Source organism: Lissotriton helveticus, chromosome 1_2 (assembly GCF_964261635.1).
Source record: "Lissotriton helveticus chromosome 1_2, aLisHel1.1, whole genome shotgun sequence".
NCBI lineage: Eukaryota > Metazoa > Chordata > Amphibia > Caudata > Salamandridae > Lissotriton > Lissotriton helveticus.
In genome coordinates this window covers 88,468,419-88,491,437 of record NC_136058.1, presented here as the reverse complement: position 1 = coordinate 88,491,437, position 23,019 = coordinate 88,468,419, and the positions used below count along the sequence as shown (strand labels likewise).

At 45.2% G+C, this 23,019-nt stretch overlaps 1 protein-coding gene across 1 annotated transcript in view; it reads left to right on the top strand.

Annotated features, from left to right (window-relative positions):
- Positions 1-23,019, top strand: part of LEPR (leptin receptor) — a 589,765-nt gene that overhangs the window by 479,643 nt on the left and 87,103 nt on the right. The gene's annotated exons all lie outside the window — the stretch shown is intronic.

Below are 23,019 nucleotides of genomic sequence, written 5' to 3'. Positions count from 1 at the left end.
TTTTTCTTCGTCTACCACCACAATACCACTACTCACAAACAGTCAACCTTTCAACTCCCTTCCCACTGGTGGCCGTTATGAAGTATCTTGCTAACCCAGAATGACCTCCCAACCAATTAATTGAGACAACTGGGAAGTGCCACAGTTCTCATATGGCATCTGGAATCTGCCGCCAAGCACATACCGATGTGTATCAAACTATGCACCCCCAAAACCTTAGCCCACTACACCATTCTTTCAGAAACTTACTTGTTCCTAAATTGCCACCTGTAGGCCCGTAATAAAGACATACCGCAGATGTGAACTGAAAAGGACCTTATTTGAATGCATAATCTTTGAAGTGAGAGTCAGAGACCTAAACCACGTGACTGCGGTGACTCATTCACACCCTGTTCATTAAATGTGAGATCGTCTGGCACCAATTATTTTTTTTTTTTTGGACTGCCCCCAAGCCGGCGACCACCTTTAAGCTAGTTTACCACCTGCGACACCTTTTGTCGCATCTGCAGCTCCGGTCCAAACTCGTACACCACAGTGTAATATGGGGGTTTGGGGAAACCTAATTTTGGACATTCTCCCTCCATTTTTTTTATTTTTTTTTTTTAAACCGGATTTATGCGCTAACATGCATCCCTTGAAATGTATATGACCACGCACCCAGTTAAGGCTCTATTAATGTTATTACCTTCCTAAACCTGTCCCTGTCGAACAGTGACGCCATTCCCAATCCACTGTCAAAATTCCGCCTTACTGGTAAAGATGGTCTATTGCTAACAACTGTCTGAATATGTACTAAATTACATATGCCAAAGCCCAAAAGAGTTTCTTGTCCGTCAAAATTGAATAAAGGACCGCAAACCAGTCATAAATCGGGCTCTCAGAATTTGGGAACGGTTTATTTATTTATTTATTAGTATTATGTAGCACGAACTCGCCCAGAAAGCTGCAGAGCGCTTTCCATGAGCACCAGCTGTGTTACAGTAGACAGACCCGTTCTGTTTTGTTAGGCATTGGGAGAGTAAGTGAATTACCCAGAATTACTGTACGTTTGGCATCCCTGCCGAACACTAGCTCGGTTTCCCAACTTCAAATTCGACCGTTCTAGCCTTTTGGTCACCTCGACAATTCTTATAAAGAAATTTCCTTTAATTTAAAGTACCTATCTGTGCACGTTCTCCTCAACAACGTGATTTGTACATACTCGTAAAATAATTCGAAGGGTGGGACGTGTTAAAGCAAAATTGCCCCGTCTTTCTAACCTTTCCGTTCCGATTCATGGAAAACACTGCCCCAGAACAGACGCCATAAAGACTCCTTACCGAGGACATGTTCCCTGGAAAACCCTAAAAGAGGGACGAGTGGATTAACATTTTAAAACGTTGCCATCTGCTCTCAAAATTGTGCGGTACATGACTGGAGCATTTGCCACACGAATGCAGATTTATTTCTGCTTATGTGAATACATTTACATCTGAGCAGAGCCTAATGAGTAAAAAATCGCTGTTGCATGCTGCCCCTGTGATCCGATCAACACCCAGTGGCCGGATCCCCACATTTGGTAGCTTTTTACCCCCGAACCTAACGTGAACTGTACCGGGCATCCAAGGTTCACGACCCCACCACAGGAACGCTCGCATGCCTGCCTGCCGCCCCCGCGCTCCTCACATTCTTGCCTTTATTTCTCACAGACACGTCGCGCCTTAGATATTCGCCTTTGCTCCCCACTTCCGTTCGACTGCTAAACGCGCGCTTCGCGCCACTACCACCCTAGAGTGTGTCCCAAATGTCCCCTTAGGCTGACTGCTGCACAGGATATGCTTTCCATTTTGCGTTTTTATCTACCGCGGATTTTCCCGAAGGTGTCAAGGCGCTTCACCATGGAACAGTAAAGATACCTCAGGAGAAAATTAACTAACGGCCAAACACCAATCTAATTTGGAAAATCATCCCACCATACATGGTTTACTATATATTGAATGTCAGCGATTGTCTAAATCGTCTAGTTGTCTCTGAGCTGTGAGCAGGACTTCCTGTGGGAGAGGAATTAGGGCGATTTTCGTAGTACGTGAACAGTACTTTTCGCCGTTCATGCCGCGCTTGCAGTGATGTGCCACATCAAAGACCCCGTTTGAAATGTTATCGAAATGACAAAGAGTTCCAAGAGTTTCCCAACTTAGTAAACACCCAGCCGGGCTTCCCGCTAAGAACAATACTTTGGGAGAGAGGGCGAGGGGTGGGAGAAAAGTAGACCAAAAGTTGTTTGTGTGTGTAAAAGGCCGCTTTATTAAGACACAGGTGCACATTACAAACACAAACCTTGGCAACGCCTTACAAAACTAAACCTCACTAAATAATTAAATAACTACAAATTCAGCCCCCCGGACCCTCCCCCACCCCTAAAACATTTGAGCCCTCCCGCTCCCAACAATACATCAATAAAAATATAACAGCATTATAACATTACGTCATCAATAAAATTACATCATCAATAAAACATTTCGTCATTAAACAAACATACGTCATCGTTAAAACTTTATTCGTCCAACCACAATTACAATAACAACGGTCAGGTCCTCCATAACCATAAACCCTGCCTGACCCTGCACTCCTGCAGATACCCCCCCCTCACAAAACTGAACGGTCAAACCATGACCAACATACCCCAGCACTTGTCAAAGAAATACTTGAACTAATACTCAACCAGCAATCTGCCTAAAAACCGTAATAATACCCAAAAACACCGCACAGCACCTGTGTCTAGCGACGGATACAAATACAAGAGAAACAACCCCTGCACACCGGTAGCCCACAAAACAGCCTTTTACTTAAAAAAGAAAATAGGGGCAAAAAACGCCCAAAAAATGGGGAAAAAAAAAACTGAGCAGCGAGGGGAAAGCGGAGCATTTAAAGCGAAAAATTGAGGGAGGGAGGGTGGGACAAAAAGCTATGAGCCCACCTAGCCACCAGGTCACCAAACCTAAAATGGTGGCTGGTAGGCAGTGGGCGGGGGGTTTATAATTGGGCTATGCTGGTCCTACTGGACCAGCCCAATTCTGGAAACTTCTGTCCCTCTTAAAGGGACACCCCTCGCTGCTCTCCCAAACCGCCCGGGGGAGGAGACCTCCCGGCGGTCGGCTCCCTCCCCCAAGCCCCCCTTGGGAGAGAGGGCGAGGGGTGGGAGAAAAGTAGACCAAAAGTTGTTTGTGTGTGTAAAAGGCCGCTTTATTAAGACACAGGTGCACATTACAAACACAAACCTTGGCAACGCCTTACAAAACTAAACCTCACTAAATAATTAAATAACTACAAATTCAGCCCCCCGGACCCTCCCCCACCCCTAAAACATTTGAGCCCTCCCGCTCCCAACAATACATCAATAAAAATATAACAGCATTATAACATTACGTCATCAATAAAATTACATCATCAATAAAACATTTCGTCATTAAACAAACATACGTCATCGTTAAAACTTTATTCGTCCAACCACAATTACAATAACAACGGTCAGGTCCTCCATAACCATAAACCCTGCCTGACCCTGCACTCCTGCAGATACCCCCCCCTCACAAAACTGAACGGTCAAACCATGACCAACATACCCCAGCACTTGTCAAAGAAATACTTGAACTAATACTCAACCAGCAATCTGCCTAAAAACCGTAATAATACCCAAAAACACCGCCACCCAGAAAGGTAGGCGGGGGAAGCAACGCCTCCCTTTCTGCCCCCCAACCGCAAAGCGAAAGACAACCAGAAAATCAACGCTGCATGGCCAAAGCCCGGGCTAAAACCTCACGAATCTCCAACAAGTAAAGTTCCATGCCCACCCGGGACAGATGAACTCCATCATCCCTGAAGAACTCGACAGCCTCAAACTTAATGTCCCTGTGTGAAATCCTACTGAAACCAAGGCTCCTACAGCAACGAGACACCTCTGCATTCACTTTCTTCCTAGCCCGATCGACAGCCCTGGGATTCACCGCTCCCCTCCATATCCTGCGAGGAATTAACTCTGTCCAAAAAACATGACACCCAGCCCATCGTTCTTTAATGAGGCCTAAATCTCGTTTCATAGCTCGCAGCAAGACTACACCTTTCGTTGCACATAGGTCATTTTCTCCCAAATGAATGACTAAAATATCCGGGCAGACACCGCCCACCATGTTGTTATTCAAACAAGGGATCAACTCTCTCCAGAGCATCCCACCTTTACCCTTCCAAAGAACGTTAAACATTCGATCATTGAAACCAAGAAGATCTCCAAAGTAACTCCTCGCCGCCTGGACTCTGGCCCACTTGACAAATGAATGCCCCACTATCCAGACCGTTACCACCGAGGAGCGAGGCCCAGCAACGGATCCTGAAAAAGAAAAGAGAGTTAGAATCCTGTGAAGGAGGATGACGCATGCGCCTCCTCCGCCGAGCTCCTCACGTAACGCTGGAAACAGTTAGAAGACCAGCGCCCCAATCGCTTAATATCCCTTTCAGACCAATTTCTGTGAAAAGCTTCAGTGGCAGCACCTATTCTGAAAGAGTGAGTACCGTAAATGTTGCCATCGAGACCTATGTGCTGTAGCGCTTTGCGCAAAACCATACGTAATTGGTAAGGCGTTACAGGGGTGCCATTGATATGTTGGAAAACCAGGACTTCATCGCCACCCCCACACAAGGAACGCCAGCGCCGCGCAAGCAGTAGAGGGCAAGTAAGCTTCGGAGCACATGCCTGTAACCATACACCTTTCCCTTTCCCCGTCTGATCCGTTTTAGAACTGGCCAACCATACATGAACTCCCTCATCATAACAAAAAACGTCCTTCCAAAACAAACCACACTTATACTTTGAACCCAACAACTCAGATACCCGGAAAGCACCAAAAAACATGAACGCCATCAACATAGAGAAAAGACATGCCTCAAAATCATCTGAACAAACTAAAGGCAAAACCGTAATTAACCTGGCAAGAACTTGCCAAGATATAGGGGCTCTGGATCTACCAATGTGCCCTTGCTCCCTGGCCCAGCCCTCAAGCATCCTTCTACCAATTTCCCCCGCAGATGGAGGATAGCCCCACCACAACTTCCCCATGAAAGCAATCCCCGCCAGTTTCCCAGCAATGGTTACTTTAGTCAAACCCTTATCCATGAGGTCCAGTATAAAGTTGACCACATCATCCGACCTACTCGACAGATCCTCCCTTCTGACAGCACCAGATTCCAGAAATTCCTTCCACGCAAGGGAATACGCAGAACGCGTGGACACAGACAGAGAACCTACCACCAATTGAACGACCCGACCTCGCCGACGTGCCACAGATGACTCGGCATCGGAGTCGGGGATCTGTCCGCATCCCTCGCCAGACCACGGAATCTCTCCCACTGTGAACGAGACAGAGCATCCGCAATGTCATTGTCCACACCAGGAATGTGCAACGCACAAAAATGAATATCGTGTTTCAAACAACCAAGAACAAAAACTCTCATAAGTTTTAACACTTGTCCGTCCCTGGCCGATTGGCGATTCACTATCTCCACCACCGCCATGTTATCCACACGAAACAGCACTTTCTTGTGCGCCAATTCCTCCCCCCACAGTGTCAAGGCGACCAATAAGGGGAACAGTTCCAGGAAAGTGATGCTGCGACCTCCATTCAACCATTCATCGGGCCAACGTTCCGCACACCATTTGCCATTCCAAAAGAGCCCAAAACCATCACTGCCAGCAGCATCCGAAAACATCTGTACATCCCACTGAAAGTCCACCTCTCTGACCAAGGGGACACCATTGAAGGAGTTCAGAAAAAACTTCCACATTCTCAAATCCTCCTTAACGCCAGCAGACAGACGAACTCGATGGTGGGGCAAATGATGACCTGCCAAAGCCCTGCCCAGTCTCCTACAAAAGGTCCTACCCGCTCTCACCACTCTGCAGGCAAAATTCAAATGACCCAAAAGTACTTGAATCTCTTTCACCAACACTTTTCTCTTTGACAACATCACATCCAGTAATTCAATCATGTTGACCCTTTTGTCCTCCGGCAGTCGAGCAGACATACCCACAGAGTCTATTTCAATACCCAAAAAGGATAGGACAGTGGCAGGGCCCATTGTTTTCTCGGGAGCCAAAGGAACTCCCAAATCCTCCATGAGCCCTTGGAATGTGTCCAGAGCCTTCTGGCACTCCGCGGAGCCCGGGGATCCAACAAAGAAAAAATCATCAAGATAGTGAGTTACCAGGGTATGACCGGACTGATGGGAAAAATACCATTGCAGAAAAGTACTAAAACACTCAAACAAGGCACATGATATAGAGCAGCCCATCGGCAGAGCCTTGTCCACGTACCACTTACCATTGAACTGAATACCTAAAAGGCTCCAATCGTCCGGGTGGACAGGCAATAGCCGAAAAGCAGACTTGATGTCACACTTAGCCATCTCAGCGGCTGCGCCCGCTGTCACAACAAGTGACATGGCCACGTCAACCGAAGAGTAAGAGACAGACACTGCCTCTGGGTCAATGAAATCATTAACAGACGACCCTTCAGGCCATGACAAATGTTGAATCAGGCGAAACTGTCCCGGTTCTTTCTTCGGGACAACTCCCACCGGTGAAACAATCAAGTTATGGATCGGCCAATCGTGAAACGGGCCAGCCATCCTCCCTTCATGTACCTCCTTATTAAGCTTGTCTTGTACCACTGTGGCATGTTCAGAAGCTGATTTTAAATTGGCAGACCACCTCCGGTCCCTAGCACCTAAGTAACCGAGTCGGAACCCAAACTGAAAACCTTCCAACAGTGTAACTTTTGCAGACTGATCTTCGAAACCATGGAGGGCAATGCGCAGCCTTTCTAAATTAACTGGCGTACGAGCCCTTGGACCCAGCACCCTTAGCACCTCTGTATCCCCTTCCTCCTGAAAACTGTGAAGTCGTATTTGATGTTCCTGAAACTGTTTGCTTTCCCTGTGTACCGTCGGATGGCTGATTGTTCCAACACTTGGACAACGGGTGTTTCTTACCACAGCCTGAGCATTCATGTTTAAATTTACAATACTCCCTGGTACAGGAGCCCCTATTAAATTCCCAACAGAAACCAGACCCTGAGTACAAGGTTGCAGTGGCCCCCACCCCTCCCCGGGTGGGCTTCCCCTGAAAGGGCCGATAAACTAACGGCAAACCACTTGCCGTGAAAATGGTTTTACCCCCTGACGCTGACCCCATTGTGTGTTGCCACAAGTCATTATCTATCTCCCCCCACTTAGCTTCCGGGTCCCAAGCCATCCTGGCCCGAAATTCCTCATCATATTGAGACCAAGCAAAACCACCCCCGGTGATCTGGGCCTTGCGAATGACGTCCATGTATTTAAAAAGGGACACGCTGCGCTCAGGGAACTTTTCGCAATATACACTGGCATAAATTAAAAACGCAGCTGTCCAGTTTTCAATAGTTAAAGGCACTCTGGGGCGTTTTGCCAGCTCAAACTCCTCCTCCTTAGACCCCTCTTTGGACCTGACTTCCCTGTGGAGTAGCTTCAATAGTTCCACATACTCACCATTCCAAATTCGTTCCTTGGTACTTAACATGAGATGAGCACCTAATGGTTTCGTAACCCCCATGTAAGGCAGTTTTTTGATTTTGAGTTCTTTACTGGCCACAGGCTCTTTAACCTTGCTGGAAGCACCAGCCATAACATGACCTACCACTGTGTTCTGAATGTCTACCACATCATCTGTACCAACTGCTGTGTCTTTTACATATCGACCTTTGACCAGACGGCCATCACTACTAATCACTTCAGTTTCACCACCAGTACCCACAGACACCATCTTAGGTTTGGCCTGTGTGGCTGATTGCTCACCTGGCAAAAGAGAGACCACTCTCGATGGCTCCGCCCGTGTCTCCGAGGTCAATGCATCCGGTCGGCGAGGCGCCCTACTCGATGGGCCGTGCTCTCTTCTCCCTTGCACTTGACTTTGGACCACTGGAGCCTGAAACACACTAGAAGAAACATGAGAGGGCACCCCCCTTTCCGTATCCCGCACTTCACCTTCTTCAGGACTGTCTTCATCGTAGTCCAACACTACTGAATCGGCACTAGTGTGCAACAAATCATCACGGGTCTTACCCAACCCGGTATCAACCACTGTACATTTAAATGATTTTGAAACTCCAGGAGGGGGAGCAGGCTGTACACGCCCGTACCTCCCTGCGCGTTGACTCTGTAGCTCCTTAGCCGCCGGCAAGGCCTGCCACCTATACCTGCTACTCGTTGGGGCCAGCGGGGTCACGCCAGACCCTCGTGTACTGGCCGCGGCGGGATCCCTCGATGGAACAGAGAGGGCCGCGCTAGGCATTCTCGTCGCTTCCCCTTGGCGAAAGTGGACTGGACCGCGCCCTGCCAAGTCTGGATCGCCGCCCCTATTCCTATCCTGAAAAGAAAAAGTTTGGACTGGTGTGCTAGGGTCCCTAAAAGCAACACTCGAAACAGACCTTGACCTCCGTAAGTTAGCATCAACAAACGACCCCTGACACCTCTCCAAGGAACGTCCCCTAATGCAACCCTTCAATGGCACTACCCGAACCGGAGAGTCGCCTATCATCTCTTCCTCATCACTCTCATCCAGGTTAGCGCCCGCTGCCGCTGCAGAAGGGGCCTGTAAAGGGATCCCCACACCTCTCGTGACGCCCTCCATATCCCTGTGAAGACCACGCTGCGCTAAACCTGCTGTACCAAAATGCTCCCAACCAGGAGAACCGAACATGAGATAAGGGCCTGTAGCGTCTCCATGGACAGGCCCTCCAACCCTCTGCCTGGAAAACCCTTCCCGCTCCAACAACGTATTTGAGAAACCCCCAGCCCCTGTAAACCCCACGCCAGGGTGAACTAACCTCACAAAACCATCCCCTACCGCCCTACCCAATCCCCCCAAACCTGGGCCATGCGCAGGTGCAGACCCCCGACTCTCACCAAGAAAAGCTCCATGACCCCCTTGTGACAATCCCCTGTCATCCCTCCGTAAACGGACATTCCCTTCCTGCAAACCAGGAAAAACAACAGCTCCTGACCTTACCATATCCTGGCCCAAAACCTCACCAGTCATGGAACTACTTTCGCCCATCTGGGCCCACTCACCTTCTCCTCTGGATCCCTCTCCAACAGACCAAGCAGCCCCCACATAAGAACCCGGGGTAGAGAACAATAACGGGCTGCCCACATTACTGTCCACATCCCCACGAGTATTAACAACATCCTGTGCAAAAAGACACTGGCCAGCATGAGGCTCCATACCAACCTGACTTCCCAATCCACCCGTAACAGGTTGTCTAGACGCCCTAAAATCAGCCACATCCATACCAGATACAGCAAGGTTCGAAGATGTCAGCAACATTCTAGCGCCTGGAACAATGTTAAGCTGTGTCTCTGCCACCAAATTCGGCTCCACATTCAAATCCGGCATATATTGCTGCTGAGAGGCCACATGACACGCCCCCAACTGTATGGAACCCCTGCGCTTCCCTCGCGCAGATACCACAAGCTCTGGCTCCACTCTGCGCTCCCCCACTGGGTCAGAAGCGGACCGCTTCTTGATCCCTCTCCGCCCCCCCTTCCCCCGCTTAGCCAGCGCCAAAGAAACCGGCGCGAGCGCTTCAGCTTCGAAGCCTCGCACCACCCGCCCCGCCGAGAACAACGAAAGCGCGTCAGGCGCTTGACCCGGTTGCCTCGGGGACTGACGCTCCTCCGCCGGAGCCCCTCCCGCCCCTACCTGACATTGCGGGATCACAACAGGCGCCGAACGCGCCTCCTTAAGAGCGGTCCCAGGAGCGCCGCCATGCACCGGCGCTCCCCCCTCCCCCACCGCCACACGCGCCTGCAAGGGAAGGGCCGGTCTCCTCGTGCGTGACCGGCCCCGTTCGCTTACCTGGCCCGAGCGCCGTTTCTTGGGCGAGGAACACGCCAATACCGCCGCCGATACGCCAGCAGAGGCCTGGCGCTGGGGGCGCGCTTGCCCCCCTCCGACCAGCAAATCCATGCGACCCGCCTCGGACAAGAGGCGCATGGCTTCTAAAACGCGGTAATCCTCCATGTCAACGAAGTAATTACAAAAATGCACACAAAGCTACAATAAACTCTGACAAAAAGCTATGAGCCCACCTAGCCACCAGGTCACCAAACCTAAAATGGTGGCTGGTAGGCAGTGGGCGGGGGGTTTATAATTGGGCTATGCTGGTCCTACTGGACCAGCCCAATTCTGGAAACTTCTGTCCCTCTTAAAGGGACACCCCTCGCTGCTCTCCCAAACCGCCCGGGGGAGGAGACCTCCCGGCGGTCGGCTCCCTCCCCCAAGCCCCCCTTTCGCCGTTCATGCCGCGCTTGCAGCGATGTGCCGCATCAGAGACCACGTTTGAAATGTTAATGAAATGACTAGGAGTTCAAAGAGTTTCCCAACTTAGTAAACACCCAGCCGGGCTTCCCGCCCAGCCGGGCTTCCCGCTAAGAAAACAGCACATTCAACAATATGCCATTATCATTGAGCCAATTACATCCTAATGGTGCCCCGTACATTTCCTAAACTACGCGTGAGGCCCCCTCACCTTTGTGAGTCACCAACGCCGCAGGGCCAGGTAGCCTCCCCAAGCCAACTGTTTCTGCTGCGCCTTTCCGGCTACTCCACGAGGCGAGAGGACAAAGAGGGCTACTCCCTTGATTCCGGCTATTTTATCACCTAAGGGGAGGGACTGCCAATGCACTTCCTTCTTTAATCGCATTCCCGGCGTCCCTCCCCTTGCCCACTTTCAGGGAAACTAAACCGTTCCCTCGGCACTAAAATCCCACTAAAGGCACCCCTCCCCTAGACGCGGGGGGTGCCTCTCATTCCCCCAAAAGATATGCATTTGATGTCTTTGAATCTGAATTTCAACAGAGTGTAAAAGTCAATGGTTTTCTTGCCAGCATGTCTTCCTCTGAAGCCACTGATAACTTTCTGCTTATTGACCCAACTGACAAGTGGAGGTGTCATTGAAACATACACATGCTGCATCTAACTTTTTGATACATTCTTTGATATATTCCGCATTTGCTACTCAAACATGCCTAAAATATTCCAAGCGCAAAATGAGATGATATTGAAAGGAGAACATTGTTCAGATCTACTGTGTTTCATGGAACACAATCTCTCTCAGATACCGCCTTTGATTGCCTATGTGAGGCAGCAGCATCTGCTGGATCAATTGTTTCAGCAAATAGGCAGATTCCAATGAAAGTTGTGTGTCTGAGTTCTTTAGAAGTTTAGAGCTAAAAAGAGGCCCTTCTCATCCTCCCTTGCCTCTTCTGACGTACAGTTTATGTTGCAAGTACTTGAGTTACATTTCTTCGAAATGTTAGCAATGGTTCCTTTACTTTTTCTCACTCTGGAGATGTGTTTTCTGCTGGCAATATCTTGAGCTAACTATATAGGTGAGCTAGGTGCCCCAGTAATTGATCGTCCTTATCTAAAGATTCTGTAGGGCAAAGTGGTTCTCAGACCCTGACACAGTTTTTGTTCTCAAATCTGCTCTAAATTTCATATTCAATAAGACATTGTGTTACAGAGTTTTATATTGGATTCTTCCTATCCAGAAAACATCTATTACACATTTGAGATAATATGAGAATCTTATTAATTTACCTAGCGAGAATAGCCTCATTTCGGATTCTCTTTTGATTACTTTTGTTTCAGGTAAGAAGAGTGTTAAACCTCCACATTCGCTCTCAGCAGATGGGTAAAAAAGCTATGCTCACAGCATACGAAGGTTCAATCTAGAAATTTCCTTCTGACATTTAAAGTAGATGTACGAGTAGCTACATCTTGCAGGGGTTTCACTTTCAGAGATTTAAAGAGCTGCTCCATGCTCCTCTCCCTTTGTCTATGTACAGCATTACTGATTAGATATGTTGGCCAGTTTTCCAGGAAGTAACTGAAGAACAGAGTTGTTTTCTCTTGTTAAGGAGTGTTAATTTGAATTCAGATAGCTTGCAATAAAGGATTATTTAAGCATCAGTTTGTCATTTAATTTTGATTAGTTGTCAGCAGTAAACAGTTTGATATATCATCAAATATGCAAGAGTAGGTCGAGGAAGAGGAGGATGTGGAGGTAATGGCTTGACTTCATACAGGTAAAATGAATTACTCATATTTTGGGTCTTCCTCGTCCTTGTCCTGCAACCCACCCTTTTCCATACATTCTGCGGCCAGCATAAGCTTGGTATTAAAAAAGATTTCCTCTTGTGGAGTTTTGGAGGAATGACAAAGGGGAAAGCTGAAGTTAAAACACTAACCTGTAGAAAAAGTGTAAATTGATGGAGCTGTCTCTTGAGTGAGACACACACTCAAGTCTTTAGGAATGGGATGAGGAGGAATCAGACGTAGGGCCCGATTACTAGTTTGATGGTGCGGCTGCACCGCCAAACCTGTGTGAGAACAGCCCACCATTAATTACTTTTTTGTTATTGGCGCGCAATTCCTTTGCCGTCACCAGGGCGGTGCCTATGATATAGGCACCGCCCTGGGAACGTCTAAGGAAGTTCCACCACAGCATCGACTCAAAGGTCCATGTCATGCTAGAATGTCTGTGCATGCACAGAGGGGGGCACGTGTTGTGCCCCCATCTGTGCATCCACTAGGCCTGAGGTACTCCATGAAATCAGTGGTGAAGATGAAAGTCGTAATATGCTTGGCGGGACTGCTGTGGTCCCGCCAAACATATAGATGCCTCTTAAGCACTGCACAACCGCCAGGGAATGGCGGTTCCCTGGCGGAGTTGGTGGTCTCACGTTGGCATGACTACTAGGTTCATAATGTGCCAGTCATAACACCACCACCATGCAACCACGAGTCTGGCGGTCCTCGCACCGCCAGACTCATAATGAGGCCCTAAGAGTAATGTTGCTTTCACTATCTATTAAATGGAGCGGTTGGAGAGGCATGGGTGATGGTGCAGCAGACTAGGGCTTTTCACTTGTGTGGTCCTCCACTTGATCATTAATGGGACACTGGCACAACCACTGAATAATTACTAGAAACCGGTACCCTGGCCTAGCGTTTCCGATGATTTAAATAGCAAAACAATACACAATATAAAGAGAAATAACCATTCATTAAACAAATACATAAATGATTAAATATTTTACTTAATTCACAAACAAATATTTAGAAAAAACAATATTTTAATTTTACCAGTAAAGTTGGAGCATTTCTAAATTCAATTTGAGCCACTCACTAAATTATGTTTGATGCGCTTAGCCCAGTACCACGAATCGATCCAGGGACACTAACTTAATGTTTGGCTCTAATTTCAGTTTCCTTGCCATTTATAGAACGTTTTTAGATTTGCATGTGTACATTTTGCTTCTCTATTTATATACACTTTATATATCTGTTATTTTATTTAATTTTCTAAGCCGTCGCAAACCCCCAGAGGTCCTCGAACCACATGTTAAGAACCACTGGCTGAAGTCCCTTGTCTGGCTGACTTCCACTACTGCAAACCACAAGCATTAAACCTGCAACTGCCCACATTATCTTGTCTTTCACACTGCAGTTCCAACAGACATGGGGCATGCAATCCGTTCTTTCGTTTATTTTTTCATGTATTTGTTTTATTTTAGTTATGTTATATGTACGAGTCTTGCTTCAATATTCAGGGAATGCTCAGTAGAGAGCATTTTACTCCAGCAAGAGAAACTTGAAAATGAGCTGCAGTGTGTGTGCGTGCGTGTGTGTGTGTGTGTTGGGAGTTTTACTCACGGTTTGTAGAAACCAGATCACTGAAACAAACAAGCAAGGTAATTAGGGCAAAACTAGAAAGCAGAATTACTTGTTATATCACAAATATTTCCACATTACATATTTTTTACGCAACATTATCTTACAAATCTTTATAATTTGAGGCATTGGGAATGAACAGAGAATCACACGTTTTTGTCATGTGGCAGAGCTGTGATCTAGACCATCATTTTGTGAAAACCCAACAACATCCAGCTCGTGGTGCCCGAAGTTTTCAATTACTTCTGTGCCGTGTGAGCAAAAAAGAGTATTTTACATGTATTATTTAACTCTCAAATCCTGAGATTGGCACCCATTCCTTACTATATTGTCACTGGTTCCAACTCTTTCCAAGCCTCCATTTCCGGTTGGATGTCAGACTCTGTAATTATGGAGCATAATTATTCCTAATCCCGAAATGGAATCTTGTTACCTTCAGTTAAGGAAACTCTTGAAAACCGAATTTTTCAAATAATTCTTCAATTGGATCTTGCATCTGTATCGGAGCAGCTGAAGAATGTCAGCTGTAGGTTCAGCATATACATCTGCTCCCCCCAAGCATTCATATTCCCAGGAATTCTAATTGACACGTGGAAGTATTTAGGTCTGACACATGGGGGAATCTTGTCTAATATTCTTTATTCAAACAATTGCTACAATTTTAAGTAACAAGCACAACACAATAATATCCACAAGCCACTTTAGAAAAACAAAGACAAAAGGAATGAGCAAAGAGACACTGACATTTTGAATGGGGAACCAAATATATTAATTTCTAAAGTTTTAAGGCTAGAAATACCCTGGAAATGTGATGCACCATTGTATACAGCATTATTATTAATGGTCAGGACCAATGCACAAGTTTTGGCCAACCACGATGGAGCTAGCAGAGTTCAGAAAAATCAAACGGGCATTCCAGGTCAACCCATTTGAACTTAATCTCTGAAAGTAAAGTCAGACTCTTCCATCGGTCAAAGTCCAAAGCCGTGGTTGGCAAATGTCCTTTTGTGTATGCTGAAGTCGCTGGTTTTGGTGTCAAAAGCTCACAGGTGGAAAAAGTCAGGTTTTGTAGCTGCCTGTGATGTTTTGTGGGTTAGATAGATTTGCTGCCTTGCCCCTGTCCAAGGTTTTTCCATCTGACTTAGTCATGTTTTTAGAAGTCAATGTCTTTCAGCAATCCAGTGCTGTGAGCTGCACTCTTGCAGGGCTCCAATTAACTTGCTTTGAGTTCAGCAAAAATATATCTCGGCCAGAAGCACCACTGCACTTTGGCAAAGCTGCAGTTTAAAGGCCCAGCAGTAATACATGGCAATGGAAATACACGGCAAAGTAAAATGCCTTTGCTATGGAAGAAAACCTATTTTTAAATATTAATAAGTAATCCCTAAAGTGGAACTTTTAATCACCAAACACTGGGTGCCTAATATATAAAAAGGGAAATAGAGAGAGAAGGCCAAAAAGGTAATTCACTGTGCAGGTTCAGGTACACTTTTAAAATTCAGATTTAATGGTGAAAACAGTTGTTTGATAACTTAAGTGGCAGAGTAAATTTATAAAAAGGTTCTTTAGGTGGCATCAGTCAGAGGTGGCTCGAATCAGTTCTGCCACTCATCACACCTCCAGAGCTGGAATGCACATCCTTAGATGGGAGAGTTAAGAATCCAGGAAGGTCAGGGAAGTATTAACTGCTGGCCACTTAGCAGGGATCAGCAATGTGGGAGCAAACAGGAACAGTTGACTGAACAAAGGACAACCTTAGCACTACCTCTTTTGGCTTGTAGATGTCAGGAAGGGTTTCTCCTATTGATTATCAGGAACAGTCTAGACGGCCAAGATGCAGTCACAGAAGGGGAGAGAACTGGTTTGGACCCTTTTAATTGGGAGGTAATCGTGCACAACTTGGTCGAGTAAAATAGTTAGGATCACATGGAACACGTTCTCCAATCCTTGGCTAGTGCACAGAATAGATATAGCACCTCAGCCACCACTGCCACAGAATACTCCTGGACCTGGATAGACTCCACCAGAAAAAGAAGGCCCCACTGGAAGACATTCTTCTGACTCCTGCTGAAAGAAGAAGCCCCACTCAAGAATTCCTTAATTCTGTCAGCACCCAGAAGTTGGTACTGCTCCCCAAAGGTCAAGTAGATTAAACTCCAATCTGTGATCTATGTGGCAATGGTATGCCAAGACATGGGTCCCTTGCTCATTTTACCACTGGATTCAAGCTAGCCTGGCTGATGAGGGGTGAAACCCTGAAACTGATCCCAGGATGCTTTTTTCTGGACCAGGGAGGACTTGGCCTGGCAGTTCGGGCCGGACTGTTCCCATGAGGAACAGGGTCAAGACTGATTTGCATACGGCTGGGTCCAAATTGGGGTGACTTAGTGAGCAGAAGGATGATGGTCGATTAAACCCAGATCTTTGACTGGGGGTGAGTGTCTGAAAAGTTTCATCACTCTGTCCATCATCTTTTTGTGTTAACCGGAAATAAAGCCTAGGGCTGAGCCAAGGTTGTAAATATATCTAACCAACAAAGCATCCTCAACAACCACAAAAAACACATTTTTCATCGCCGAGCTTTTGGTACCAAAACTAATGGTTTCATGGGGAGGTTGATGACAACACATTTGACTTTGAGGGACCCTTGTTAGGCACATCTATGTTCCTTGTAACGCTGAAAGATTCTGACTTCCATTTCAGAGAATATTTTGACAAGGGCAGCCCGCTTGGTCTATCTAACTATCTAGATGTTTTTGCGTTAAAACACAAAAAAAGTTCTCATCACCACTTCTCCTTACAATATATTAATGATCTTGGAGTCTTTCTGTTCCTTTTTTTCTATTCTATATTGTTTTGGAATTTTATTGTGCTGTTTTCTTTATTTCAATATTGTTAATACTGTTTTTTTTTAAGTTTGAAAAGCTTTATTGAATAATAAAGACAAAGTAAAACATCATTACAAGAGCGAAAATTGAAGTACAGAATAAGAATGTAGATAAATAAACCGAGCAATCAAAAGACAAAAAAAACCATAAGAGGTTAAGATTATACTGAGAGAAAATGCTTTTATAACTTTTATAATTTTGGGGGGAGGGAGAAGAAGAAGAAAAAAAAGAGGGAGAAGAAGAGGGGGAGGGATGGAGAGAGAAGAGAGATAAAGTACATAATTAAACAATGCAATGAACTGGCAGAAAAAAAAGAAAAAAAAATGCAAATGCATGTTTAGAAAGAAAAAAAACAAAGTATGGAGAGAAGCATCAATAAAATAAATAAAATATGGGGCACATTTAGAGAGAAAATCTGTTAAAGGGGACCATAATAAATCACGTTTAATCAAAAGAGAGGTAGTGGAGGCACATGCACGATCCAACCTATGGTGGTGACAAAGTAAATTCCACCAAGCATTATAACAGACACTCTTGGTGTCTTTCCAATTAGCAGTAATAATTTGAAAAGCAATGGCAATACATAAATCAATAAACTTACGAGTAAGAGGGGGAACATCCCAAACAGAGGCTAAACCAACCAAAAATACAGTGGAAATATCAAAAGGAACAGTGGTAGATAAAACTTTGTTGAGAGTAATCCAGATACGAGACCACATAAGTTGTACTCTGGGACATAACAAGAACATGTGTTTTAAATCACTAGTTATACAGGAGCAAGACCAACACATTTTGGAGACTAGAAGTTTAAATTTCAAAAGGTCACAGGGGGTATAAAATAGCTTGTTATAAAAATAAAATAAAGTCTGTGTGGTGCTAGCAGAGCGGGAGGTGTAATGCAATTTGGACCAAATAGAATCCCAGGTAGACTCAGAAAAAGAGCAACCAAGGTCGAGTTCCCAAGAGAGTTCGAGCTTTGATTTGAATCTACATGAGGGTGGAAGGGAAAGTCATTTATAAATGGCAGAGGCTTTGTGAGTAGTGTGGAAGTTAGGGGGGAAGGTAAATGCTGGGAGGTATCAGCAGGGGGGGCATCTTGCAAGATAACAGAGCGTAACATTGGGATGAGAGTATGCAAATGTGAGAAATACTTATTAGAGATAACAAAAAAGTCACAAAGTTCCTGAAATGACATAAGAGAGTCATTGAGAAGAAGTTGATTGTAAGTAAGAATTCCTTTATCAATCCATTCCTTCCAAAAAAGAGCTCGATTGCGGAGTTTAAGAGATTTATTATGCCACAGTGGGGTGTTGAAATGAAGAGAGGAAGGAGAAGAGAACGAACGAAACAGGGAAAGCGATAAAGCTTTAGAATGTTTGAAAATAGGTGAAGAAAACCTGGAAGGAGACTGCGTGAGATTAGAGGCAACAAGAAAAGAGAAAGGAGAGATTTGCGCTAATTGTAGCGAACTCCAGGCAGTATTGGGCAAGGAGGAAGAGTCTGACAAAAAAGGCCAAAGTTGCTTAAGGGAGAACGCAGAGTGAAAGCGTGAAAGATTCAGGAAGTTAACCCCACCTAGATGCTTAGGTGGTTGAAGACGGAGCAGAGCGACTCTAGCTTTACGGTTGTTCCACAAGAATTTGGAAAAGAGACTATTAATAGACTTGAAGAAGAACTGAGGAAGAGAAATGGGAAGCATAGAAAGACAGAAGTTCACGATAGGAAGAAGCATCATTTTAATGGTAGAGAGCCGACCCCACCAAGAGAGAAAGAGAGGGGACCAGCGTGCAATAAGAGAGGAGAGTTTTTTAAGGACGTCAGAATGGTTGATTTTAATAGTCTCCCTGATTGAATTGGCATATAGGACACCAAGACATTTAATGTGGCCAGAGTTCCATTGGAAACCAGAGTTATGAAACATATGGGGAAGGCAACATTTATTTAGGGGGAGAACCTCTGTTTTATCAATATTTAGTTTGTATCCAGAGATGGAAGAGTATTCTTGTAATAAGGAGAAGAAAGCAGGAAGGGAAACCTAGGGATTAGACATATAAAGCAAGATATCATCAGCATAAGCGGTAAACTTAATCTCCACATCCTTGAAATTAAACCCAGAATAGGAAGAGGATTGACGAATTTTAACTAGGAAGGGTTCTAACGCCAAGATAAAAAGGAGAGGGGAAAGTGGACAGCCTTGTCTGGTTCCTCTATGGAGGGGAAAATAATCGGATTGCAACCCATTAATCCAAATAGAGGTAGAGGGGGCAGAATAAAGAAGTTGAACGTATTTGAGGAAAGTGGGGCTAAAACCATGCCATCTTAAAGCACCAAACATAAAGTCCCAATTGACACGATCAAAAGCCTTCTCAGCATCGAGAGTAATAGCGGCAAGTGGAGAATCCATTTTGGCGGAAAGATGAATAATGTTGAGCAGAGTCCTAGAATTGTCTGTAATAGATCTACCCTGAACAAAACCAGATTGGTAGATATTAACTAGATCAGGGACAAGGGAGTTTAAACGAAGGGCCAGAAGCTTTGCATAAATTTTACAATCGGTGTTGATTAATGAAATAGGTCTATAATTCTTGCACAAGGAGGGATCCTTATCTTTTTTAGGAAGAAGAACTAGCATAGCCTGTGTGAAGGAACCTTTAGACTCACCGGAATTAATGAAGTGATTAATTAACTGGAGTAAATAAGGGATCAGAACCGATTTGAAATGAAGGAAAAAGCGAACTGTAAAACCGTCCGGGCCAGGTGTTTTATCTTTGGACAAAAAAGAGAGAGCAGTGAGAATTTCTTTATCTGAGATAGGGGTATCAAGAGAGGAGAAGTCGACCGATGTAGTAGTAGGAGCAGGGATTGACTGAAAGAAGGTGTCTAATTGGTCGGCTGAGGGTGTAGATTCAGGGGTGTAGAGGGAGGAGTAAAATTGTACAAAGCAGTCAAGAATTTTAGCATCAGAGGACTGAATAATACCTTGTGGATCTTTAATAGAGACTATTTTGGATTTTTGCTTCTTAATTTTAAGATAATTCGCTAAGGATCTACCAGCCTTGTTGCGACCGCCATAAATTTTGGCATTAAACTGGAGGAGATGATTAGAGGCTGAATCCCAAGTATGGTTATTAAATTGCATCTTCGCGGAGATAAGAGAAGATAGAGAATCTGGAGAGTTAGGAGTGTAGTAGAGATGCTCGAGTTCTTTGATACGTTTTAGAAAAGAGGAAGCCAGAGAGAGAGCCTTCTTTTTTTTGCGTGATACATAATCAATAATCCAACCACGCGCGGTGGATTTGAAGGCATCCCAAAGAAAATGAAAATCAGAAGTGGAGTGTGTATTATTTGTGAAAAATTCATCCATAAAGTGACTGAAGTGTTCTGTGAAAGCGGTGTCCAATAAAAGGGAATTATTAAAACGCCAACGGGAGGACTGAGGAATGGGAGAGGGGTAATCCATATCTAAAATAACAGGGGCGTGATCAGAGATAAGGATGGAGCCTATTTCGGAGTTGGTCATGAATTGGAATGCATGATGGGATAAAAAAATATAATCGATACGGGAGAAAGAAGAGTGAACGGGAGAAAAAAAAGAAAATTCCAGGGAATCGGGGTGTGAGATTTTCCATGAATCAATAAGGCCTCTAGAGGAGATGGATTTATGGAATAACTTCTGCATTTTATTGGAAATGTAGCGAGATTGTGATTTGCGGTCCAAGAAGGGGTCCATCAATTGATTACAGTCCCCACCGACAATCATATCCTCGCTAGCATTAAGAAGGGAGAAGAAATCATGCCAGAAGGAGAGATCAATACCAATCGGACCATAAACATTACAAAGAGAGAAATGAACATCATTCACAATACAATCAAGTAACAACCATCTACCATTGGAATCAGCAGTTTCCTTTTGAATTTGAACTGATAAAGACTTGTGGAAGAGAATTACCACACCATTTTTATGTTTGACAGCGGGAGAGCAAAACACTTCACCAACCCATTGTCTACGTAACATTGACAGATCTTGAGAAGAAAGATGTGTTTCTTGTAAAAAGGCAATATGACATTGTAGACGTGCAAGGTGAGACAAAACTCGCTGTTTCTTGATCGGGTTACGAAGACCCTTAACATTCCAGGAGATAAGTCGGAAACCTTTCATGAGGATGGAGTAGAGTAAATATAGAAGGAGAAGATAGAACAAGTAAATGGAGAAGAGAAGAAGAAGGAGAGTAGGAAAAGAAGGACATATGTAATAGGAAGGAAAGGAAATCGTAGAAGAGAACAAGTGTGTTGAGAAGGAGGAATACAGGCAAAGCACTGCATGAACAGCAAAAAAAGGAGCGGAAAGAAGCAATAAGAAATGAGGAAAAAAAGGGTGGAAAAGTTACTAACACGGTGCCAGAGTAGAAAGAGATAAGAAAGCAGCATAATATCAAAAAAAGGAGGAGGGGGAGATAAGAGTGAATTACAGAATAAGAATAAGGAGAGGGAAAGAGTAATGCAAGGGCATAAAGAAAAGGATGAGGAAGGGAAGGAAGGGGAGGAGACACCTCCCGAAAGGAGAGATAGGAAAAAGAAGATGACCAAAAGTTGGGAAACTTTAGCCATAAAGAGAACACCAAAGAAACGGAACAGACAATAGATTGAGAGTGGGAGCGACAGGAGAAGAAGGCAACCGCACCACTTTAAAAAGAGAGCGCGAGCTCGGACACAAGAAGAAGTGAACAAAGAAAAAATAGAGACAAAGAAGAAAAGATGTGTCCAGGCCAGACAATTTACTACAAATAGAGGAGACTTACCAGACAACCATGAAGGAAAGCGGCGTACTGGGTATAACAACAACAAACTCACAGTGAGGCAACAAGACTGGGGAGAGAAGGGACCAGTGGAACCAGAACGCTCGACCTAAAGAACAAGGAGGGGAAAAAAAAAAAAAAGGACAACACATTAATAAAAAGTAAAGAGAAGTGGGCCACAGCCAAACAGAGAGAGCAAATAAAAACATAAAACATTAAGAACCACTATGATCCATGCCATCGGCCCTATGAGTGTCAATGAACTTGCGAAGATCTGCCGGGTCATCGAAGCTGTAGGATCTCTCCTTGTACGTGACTCTGAAGAAGCATGGGTGAATGAGGCCATATCTCGCATTCATGGAGCGAAGTGTAGGTCTTAAGTCTAAAAATTCCTTGCGACGATCAGCAGTTGGTTTTGAGACATTTTGGGTGAAGAAAAGTTTATGACCAGACCATACCAGCTGCTTGTGTTGTTTAACAGAATGAAGAACTTCCATAAGGTCGGAGTAAAGGAGAAAGTACGCAATGATACCTCTAGGTTTTGAAGAGCCAGAGGATCGTTTCGGACCAAGTCGGTGGGCCCTCTGGATGTTGACATCTAAATGCTTAGGAATACCTGTGAGTGGCAGAAGTTGAGATTTCAGGAAGAGAATGATGTCAGACCCTTCGGAATTTTCTGGAACACCATAAACGCGTAGGTTGTTACGCCTATTCCTGTTTTCCAAATCCTCTGTGGTCTTTTTGAGCAAGGCAACTTCCTTTGTGAGAACATCAACCTTGGAAGCAACATCTCGAACGTCACTAATCTGTTGTTCAACATCAGTAACCCTTTTGTCAAGAGAGGACCATTTTTCATCGATTCTCTGCAGGGTGGTGGCGGTATCCACCATGAAGGGCTTGATGAGACGAAGTTCCTCCATGATATCCTCAAGCGTTATAGGTAGAGGAGACTTGGAAGGCGAAGGAGGGTTATTTTTAACGCGCTTGCCGGGAGGAACAGGGTCCTTGCGCGTCACAGGAATCGCAGAGGAGGCCTTGGAACCCTGCGCATGCTCCATTATGGATGTAGAAGGAGTATAGTCCAGGAATAGGAGCGGAAATTCACCCAAAAATGCGAAAGCCAGAGAGCACCAGGAGAACCACTGCAAGAAATCAGCGAGCAGCCAAAAAGGAACAGTGGAATGGAACAGAGGAAGTGCCCAAAAGACCAGAATATCCTAGAGGCATGAGAGAAAAACAGGCGGTACTTGCAGAGATGTAAGAACAGCAGCAGGTGATTGATAGGGCAGGCGAGTCATGGCCAAGAAAAAGGAATACAGAGGCCCTCAATGATATATAAAAAATGAGCAGAAAATGTGGACAGAGGACAAAATGGCGGCTGCTGACAGGGTAAACAGTATCCACATATTAGTCAGTCAAAAAAGAGAAAGGACGAAGCACAAAGAGCAGGCAATGATATTAGACCACCAACAGCAGAAACCATCGTTGTGTGAAGGTAATTACGTCCACCGAAGATTCCACCGTGTGTGAA